We start from the raw sequence: 8,542 nt of genomic DNA, 5'->3' as shown, positions 1-8,542 counted from the left end.
GATGAATTTGCTGCGATCCTTGGTTATCCTACTAATGCTACCCCTGCCACTCCTGGCACTATTGACGAGAGTAAAACAACCATAGGGGCTTTCCTAGGACTAGATGCTAACATGCTTGCTGAAGTTGTTGTAGGTGATGAAGTTAATTTGGCAAAACTTGTAAAACACCACTTTAGGCCTAGTAAGAATATGACCGAACAGAAATTGAATATTCGAGCCCTTGTATTTTTCTTGTTGAATCATTATTTGCCGTCGAATAACAATTGTGAGTTCGGTGACATAAGGTTGATCCCTTTGATTAGCCAGATGGAAAGTTGCTATTCCATTATGCCGTTGGTTGTTGCCGAGACTTTGCTGAGTGCGGATGAGCTAAAGAAGGATGCCAAATCTGAACATTTTAAGGGAAGCCCCCTATTACTGCAGGTAATCGATTTTTTCTTGCGCACGTATACACGTTTTTTTTTTTGCGTACCCATTTTTTATTCGTCCTGCCTTGGGGCTGAGTTTCAGCGCCTAGGCCTGGGCTCTGGAATTTTCGGCGCCTGGTCCTGGGCGTTGAAACTGCGCCCCAGGAACCGTTTTCTTTTATTATTATTTTTTGATCGTACCCGTTTTTTGCAGATTTGGCTCGCAGAACGGCTTAGACTCTTGGAAGCTCCTGCCGATCCTAAACATTATCGCCCTATAGCCTTGGGTAACCAAAAATACTTGCACCAAGGCCAGGACGAGGCCGAATGAACCTCCTTTTTTACTTATGGCATTTGTTCTATTAAGTGGGTGGTACCATGGTGGGGTTTTACTACTATGACGTGGGGTTCTAATGTATCGGTTTATGTTTCTTTGCTGGGGCTATCTTGTCCCATTTATATTTCCCCTTACCGAGTCATGCGTCAATATGGTTTAAGGCAGACTATCCCCTTTTCTGATACGGTACCACCTAAGGTAGCGGCCTTTTCACAAGCACAGGTTCTAGCGTGGGCTAAGTTTTATGATGGTCTCCCGCGTTGGGCCGTAGCTACAAATGGCTTTGTGGGTCTTTCTGAAAACTACAAGTTGTGGATGAGCTCCGATGATAAAGCTGTGAGGACCGAGGCTCGAAATGGAGAGCCGGCTGAGCTTTTGATACCTCGTATTCGTGTTAAGTATGAGGGTCCTGATTTTTCCAAAGCTCTTACCTATAGTATTAAGACTGTGAAAGCTCGTCCTGATCGAAAGCGAAAGGAAGTTCCCCCCGTTCCAGTTTCAGGCCTAAAAAGATGCCTAACATGAAGGGGCCTGCTGTTGTTAAAAGAAATGCAGGCTCTCGCGGAGATCGTCGCCGGAACAATGTATGGGTTAGGAAGGCTTAGCCGCCTGTAGAAACAGTGGCTAGTCTAGTTGATGATAATAATCCTTCTCCCACCATTGTCTGTGCCCTTGAGGCTGAGCGGGCTATAACTGAGAATGTTTCTGAAGCCTTGGCATCTTTGGAAGTTAGTGTCCAGGAGCCGGTTCTTATGGATATTGATATTGGGGCAGCACAGAAGACTGTGGGGGTGGATCCTGCGAACATTGCCCTCTACAAGACTTTATTTGATGATCCGGAAGAACTAGAGTAGTGTAGTTCTTGCTAGGGTGTAGGTGCCCTTTATTTATTTCAGTTGTGTTTGTTTTTTCATTCCTTAGCACTTTGCTTTCCTTCTTATTATTTTTCAATAAAGGTGTATTTTATTTTTTCATTTTCATTTTTTGTTTCTCCTTCTTTTTATATTTTTACATGTCTAACACTTTTTGCACAATTTATGTATGTTTGTTTTTTGATTGGACCGAATCCTTGGTAAGGATTGCCTACGTATCTTGTCAGAATCAGGTCGCGCGTAGTTCTGGCTAGAATAAGTTCTAGGATGCCAGATTTTAATAGATATGCCCTGAGGTGGTAGCATATAACTTAATCGGTCAAATGAGTGAAGTATTATCATTATTTTCGTCTGCCGTTTTTTGTTTGCCGTAAGTCGCGTAAAAAAAATTGAAATTCGACTACTTTTTGTATGGCTATATTTTTTGGTGAGCCTATTTGGATACGTGCTGTACCCCCCAAGTGTTCGTTATTTTTCCGTTATGTGCGGATAAAATGACGAGCACTTCTAAAAAAATTTAGGCAGGCAGAGAGTTTCAACGCCCAGGCTGGGGCTTCAAAGATTTCGGCGCCCAGCCCTGGGCGCTGAAAATGACTTGGGCGGTCAATTTTGACGCTTTGCTTCACGTGTTCTTGCATTTCCTTCTTTTTTCTCTTCTTTATTTTTTTAGTGCTTTGATTTTGCTCGTATTTAAAATCGATTTTGAGGCTGATTCGGAGGCTTTTTTTACTGTTAGCGTGAGATGCATTTTTGCCCGGATTAATTTTTTCTATCCGTGACTCGAAACGGTTTTAAAAATGGAGTTAGGGTGTGGAAGATATGAAAATCTTTGTGTAGGCTTTTTGGGTGGATTGAGGTGCGCGTTGTTAGTGAGTGGTATGATGGAATTATGTTTTATGAATCTGTTTTTTGGTAACATTTGCATTGTTTTGGATTTTGATTTCCTTTGATTTTTTTTGGGTTGCATGGATTGACTCTTGTGATAATACTGGTTGACTTTTTAGGTTTTGGGGATATGAATGGGATGGTGCGGTTTATTTTGTGGGTTTTGGGAACTGGCTCCCATAGCACTATTTCAAGACCGAATGGGCCTCGTTTGTGGGGCCTTAGAGTGGGCCGCCTCTTTATTTTTGTGTTTTGCAAGTACATTTGGTGTTTACTTAGTGTTAGAATAAAATTTTAGGAGAAATATTACGCCTTTATTAATTTGGAAAGTAAGGAAAACACACTGAAACAAACTTGACCTATATTATAAGGGGTCTTAGGACCATCTAAAGTCTTTATTATTTTTCTACCAATATAAAGAACTACTAGGCGCTTTTTACTACGGTGCTCTATGTGGCTCAAGCCTTGGGTTTAGTCTCGTAAAACTTTGGTCCTTCACCGGTACTCATCTTGAATTCTATTCCTTTTGCATTGACCCACTGATATGTCTTCACCCATCCGTTCTCGATCTCTTCTAGTGTTGATGCAGGAGCGATTAACCGGGTTGGATCGAAACCTTCATCTTGTAAAGCTAGGGTAGTCGTCACAGTCCCGTCCTCCATAGGCCTCGATTCGTTAAACAATGTCCATAGAGCCTGGTCGTCCAATATTTCAGTTGTTTTAGTCTTGGTGAGGTGGGGTGCCTCATCCAAGGTGTGGCAGTCATGGAAGATTTCAAATCCTGGTTTTAGCAAGCCATCCTGAACGAAGGGTTCAGGGAAATCACAGCATGGGTGTCCTTCTCCTTCCCGAACGAACATCCCGTTAAGGGTACTTTGATATGGGGAAAGGAGGGTGGTTTGTTTGGCCTTGTTAAGGCGTAGCCTAGACAGGCGGTCAGCAATATCTTCCTCCGTTGGTTCATAGCCTAAGCCAAAGGGAGTAGATTTGTTCGGTAAAGGATGGAATATGCATTCCTTCTTTCTTATGCCCAATGGGGTTCCAGGGAAATAACCTTGAGCTAACAGCATTCTACGGATGACTCGGGATGCATGCGGGTCTAGGAATGCTGGATCATAATCTTCGATGAACTGGATTGTTTCTTCCATTTGAAACCCATAAAGATCGTCTGCAGTTTCGGCCGTTCCAACCATAGTACAACTGACGTCGAGAGGAGGGGCGCGGATTTCTAGTATTACCCCGTTATGGTTAAGTTTAACCATTTGGTGCAAGGTAGAAGCCACACCTCCTAAGTCATGAAGCCAAGGTCGCCCCAAGAGGAGGTTGAAAGTGGGCTTGATGTCAATTATTTGAAACTCCGTGGTGCGTGCCACAGGCCCGGTTTGTATGGTGAGGTTGATTTTTCCCAACACAGGCCTTCGGGAGTTATCATAAGCTCGTACCCCTTGCGTGGAGGTTTGGAAGTCATCATTTCCTAGCCCCAAGCAATGGGCGGTTCGCAATGGGCAAACATTGACCGCCGAACCGTTATCTACGAGCGCTAGGGGGATGTTTTGTCCTTTGCATCCAACCACTAGATAAAGGGCTTTATTGTGAGCACCCCCCTCTTTGGGAAAGTCTTTGTCAGTGAAAACTATGGCCTTTTATCCGGCATCTCTCGTGACATGGCTAACCAGTGAGTAAGGTGTGATATCTGTAGGTACTGAGATGAGGTCGAGTGAGCGAATAAGCTTTTCGTGATGTTCCTTTGAAGTACACATGAGATCCCAGATGATAATTTTGGCTTTGGTTCTTTTTAGTTGTTTCAAGAGAGGATTTTCAATGACTTCCGCGACGGTGGTGTGCCGTCCATTCTCAGGAGTTTGCCTAACTGGGATATCGGCCATAGGAGGTGGGTGAATATCCGGTTGGTATATCCTTCCGGATCGGGTGAGGTTGTCAACCTCGGGCTCCTGATGGGTGGTGTCACTAGTAGAAAAAACCCTTATTGCAGCGGGCTTTTAGACCCCTGTTGCAGCGTACATCGTATGCTGCAACTAGGGGGCCTGCAACAAGTCTGAACTTGTTGCAGCGTACAATGTTCGCTGCAAAAAGTACTTTTTTGCAGCGTACATATGCATGTACGCTGCAACAAGTGTCAAAATTTTGGCAAAAATATTGACTTGTTGCAGCGTACAAAGAAAGTGTACGCTGCAAAAAACTCCACTTGTTGCAGGGTACATCTATTTGTACGCTGCAACAAGTCTGAAAATTTGCCAAAATTTACACCCTTGTTGCAGCGTACACATATATATGTACGCTGCAACAAAGCACTTTTGGCGGGAAAATTCTGATTTTGTTTAGGGATTTTGCACCAAATATAGAAACCTTTCATAACAATAATAGAATATCGCAACCTGTATAACAAATATATAAACAATAACTGTAGTTTTGTATATATTCCAAAACCAAAGTGCACGTACTAATACATTTAAATATACATACGTTCCAATTTCAACGTACGCATGCATTTTAACATAAAAGATTGTTCTATACATCTAAACCAACTCGATCAAGCTTCCTCAGGTCAATAATAAATACTTGCTGGTAAAAAAACTTCGCCCATTGCTCACGAACCACATCAATTTCCTCACTAGCATAAGGCGCAGTCCTCGGAGTATAGACCTTACAAAAACAAAAATTTAATATGTATAAGTTTATTGGAATAAGTCTTGGAAACTTAAAAATAAACATAATAACCATATACTAAGTTTAAAATGAGTCCTTAGGTTCTTTAGTTCAAAGTTGGGAGCGAAAATGTCATTTTAGGCTAAATATGACCTATAACGGCCCAATGAGCCTTAAATGTGCATAAATAGATTGGAATGAGTCATAGAAAGTTATACCTAAGCATGTAAAACATTAATAAGTTTAAAATGAGTCCTTAGGTTCTTTATTTCAAATTTGGGAGAGAAAATGCTTATTTTAGCCTAAATATGGCCAATAACGACCAAACAAACCTTAAATGTGCATAAATAGATTGGAATAAGTCTTGGAAACTTCAAACTAAGCATATTAATCATGTAAAAGGTTTAAAATAAGTCCTTAGGTTTTGTAGTTCAAATTTGGGAGCGAAAATATCATTTTAGCCTAAATATGACCTATAACGAACCAATTAGCCTTAAATGTGCATTAATAGATTCGAATGATTCTTAGAAAGTTAAAACTATGCATATTAAATATATAATAAGTATAAAATGAGTTCTTAGGTTCTTTAGTTCAAATTTGGGAGCGAAAATGTCTCATTTAAGCCTAAATATGACCTATAACGACCAAACAATCCTTAAATATGCATAAGTAGATTGGAATAAGTCTTGGAAACTTAAAACTAAACATACTAATCATGTAATAATTTTAAAATAAGTCCTTAAGTTCTTTAGTTCAAAGTTGGGAGCGAAAATGTCATTTTATGCTAAATATGACATATAACGACCCAATGAGCTTTAAATGTGCATAAATAGATTGGTATGAGTCTTAGAAAGTCAAAACTAAGCATATAAAACACTTAGTAAGTTTAAAATGAGTCCTTAGGTTCTTTATTTAAAATTTGGGAGCGAAAATGCTCATTTTAGCCTAAATATGACCTATAACGACCAAACAAGCCTTAAATGTGCATAAGTAGATTGAAATGAGTTTTGGAAACTTCAAACTAAGCATATTAATCATGTAATAAGAATAAAATGAGTACTTAGGTTCTTTAGTTCAAAGTTGAGGAGCGGAAATGTCATTTTAGCTCTAAATATGACCTATAACGACCCAATTATCCTTAAATGTGCTTACATAGATTGGAATGAGTTTTAGAAAGTTCAAACTATGCACATTAATCATGTAATAAGAATAAAATGAGTCCTTAGGATCTTTAGTTCAAAGTTTGGGAGCGAAAATGTCGTTTTAGCTCTAAATATGACCTATAACAATCCAATGAGCCTTAAATGTGCATAAATAGATTCAAATGAGTTTTAGAAAGTTAAAGCTATGCATATTAATCATGTAATAACAATCAAATAGTCCTTAGGTTCTTTAGTTAAAAGTTGGGAGCGGAAATGTCGTTTTAGCTCTAAATATGACCTATAACGACTCAATGAGCCTTAAATGTGCATACATAGATTGGAATAAGTTTTAGAAAGTTAAAACTATGCATATTAATCATGTAATAAGAATAAAATGAGTCCTTAGGACCTTTAGTTCAAAGTTGGGAGTGAAAATGTCGTTTTAGCTCTAAATATGACCTCTAACGACTCAATGAGCCTTAAAAGTGCTTACATAGATTGGAATGAGTTTTAGAAAGCTATAACTATGCATATTAATCATGTAATAAGAATAAAATGAGTCCTTAGTTTCTTTAGTTCAAAGTTGGGAGCGTAAATGTCATTTTAGCTCTAAACATGACCTATAACAACCCAATGAGCCTTAAATGTATATAAATAGATTGGAATGAGTTTTAGAAAGTTAAAACTATGCATATTAATCATGTAATAAGAATAAAAGAACACCTCTCTATACTTGGAGTTCCTTAAAGAACTAGATAGAACGAGGATTCAAAAGATGAAACTCTCCTATAGCTCTTTAAATATTTATTGAATAAAATCATTTCAACACACTTTTTTGCTCTTTCTCAACATGGATCAAAATGAACTCTTCATTGAATCACAAGCATGTAAAAGAAGATACTAATTACTACTATAAACAAGAGATACTAATTATAAATATGTGCCTAAAATCCCAAGAAATTCCTCAAGGCTAACTTGTTACCTGAATTGACGTTAGGATAGCAGCAACATCATACATGGGACTCCATTGGTTTTATAGAATGTCAAGACAGGTCTTCCATCTGCATAAACTAATAAATTCCCACCCAAAAAAAAAACACACATATAGATAAGGTTAGAACAGGAAATTGGCAGGTTGATTCACTTATATAAACCACAGGTACAGACAACCAAGTACATGCAGAACAAAGTCAAAAGCAGCTAAAGAACCAAGTTACAAATGGATTTACTCCTTTCGGATCAAGAAATCAGCTTCTGTATCATGGTGATTTTTTAAGACAAACGTGAGCATCAACAAGTTGTTTATTTTGATAAGAAGAATAGGAAAATTGCAGCAAAAACCTTAAAGTACATAAATTTTAGTAAGCTGAAGCCAACAAACTAAAATAAGAAATAAGTATGAAGTTCTCAATCATCACATACTCCATGCAAGATCATCTTAAAACAATCATCATAAAACAAGAGAGAGGGTTGACGTATGGAGGTTGAAGACAGGAGTTAAAACTTAAAAGGAGTATGTTTTTACTTTTGATGTTTTTATTTCGGTCTTGTTTGAAATATCGAGAAGTGGAATTGTGACTCACGTGGAATTGTGACTCACGCTGGACTCTAGTACTAAATTTTGCAGCAAACGGATGGTCGGATTTTATTGATCGTGTGGCCTAGATTACTTCTCACGTTTCTCACGCAAAGTGTCCTTCTCACCGGATCCATCCCCTATATATATATATATATATATATATATATATATATATATATTATAAAAGCCCGCTGCCTGATTAATTTCATATCAATTGAATAAATTCCGATTGTCAATTCAGTGAATTAGTTTATCTAGACTTTAGAGCTACAACCTCCAAATCATATTTTACAGGAAACCAGCTTGTACTTCAAATACTTCCCAAGCGGACGCCATAATATAGAAAAAAAAAATCAACAAAAACAGAAAATCAAAGCCTTAATCCCAAAAGGATGGGGTTGGTTGCATGAAGCCAAAAATCAATCTCTCATCTATGAAAGATCCTCCTCCTCCATTTGCTTCGATTTGTTGCTACATATTTTTGCAAATCAACTTTCTTCATGTCATTCTTAGCTCTCTCTATCCAATTCATATTTGGCCTCCCTCCCAACCTTCCACTGTAGTTTAAATCAATCATCAACAGACCCTACCCACCAAAGAAAAACCACAAGAAAACACCCTACCAAGCTGATCTCTTGCATTTTCACTTTTTA

The 8,542-nt window shown here is 38.5% G+C and overlaps 1 long non-coding RNA gene across 1 annotated transcript; it reads right to left on the bottom strand.

Moving 5' to 3' along the window:
* Positions 1 to 4,888: 4,888 nt before the first annotated feature.
* On the bottom strand, positions 4,889 to 7,358 carry LOC130461124 (uncharacterized). The gene is made up of 2 exons (XR_008921498.1): positions 7,293 to 7,358; positions 4,889 to 5,165 (listed from the first exon to the last, which is right to left on the bottom strand). It is a non-coding gene; the product is annotated as an uncharacterized lncRNA (long non-coding RNA).
* Between the last annotated feature and the right edge of the window lie 1,184 nt (positions 7,359 to 8,542).

This window comes from Spinacia oleracea, chromosome 5, assembly GCF_020520425.1.
Source record: "Spinacia oleracea cultivar Varoflay chromosome 5, BTI_SOV_V1, whole genome shotgun sequence".
NCBI lineage: Eukaryota > Viridiplantae > Streptophyta > Magnoliopsida > Caryophyllales > Amaranthaceae > Spinacia > Spinacia oleracea.
Note: the sequence above shows the minus strand (reverse complement) of the source record. Positions and strands in the feature narration are given on the sequence as shown.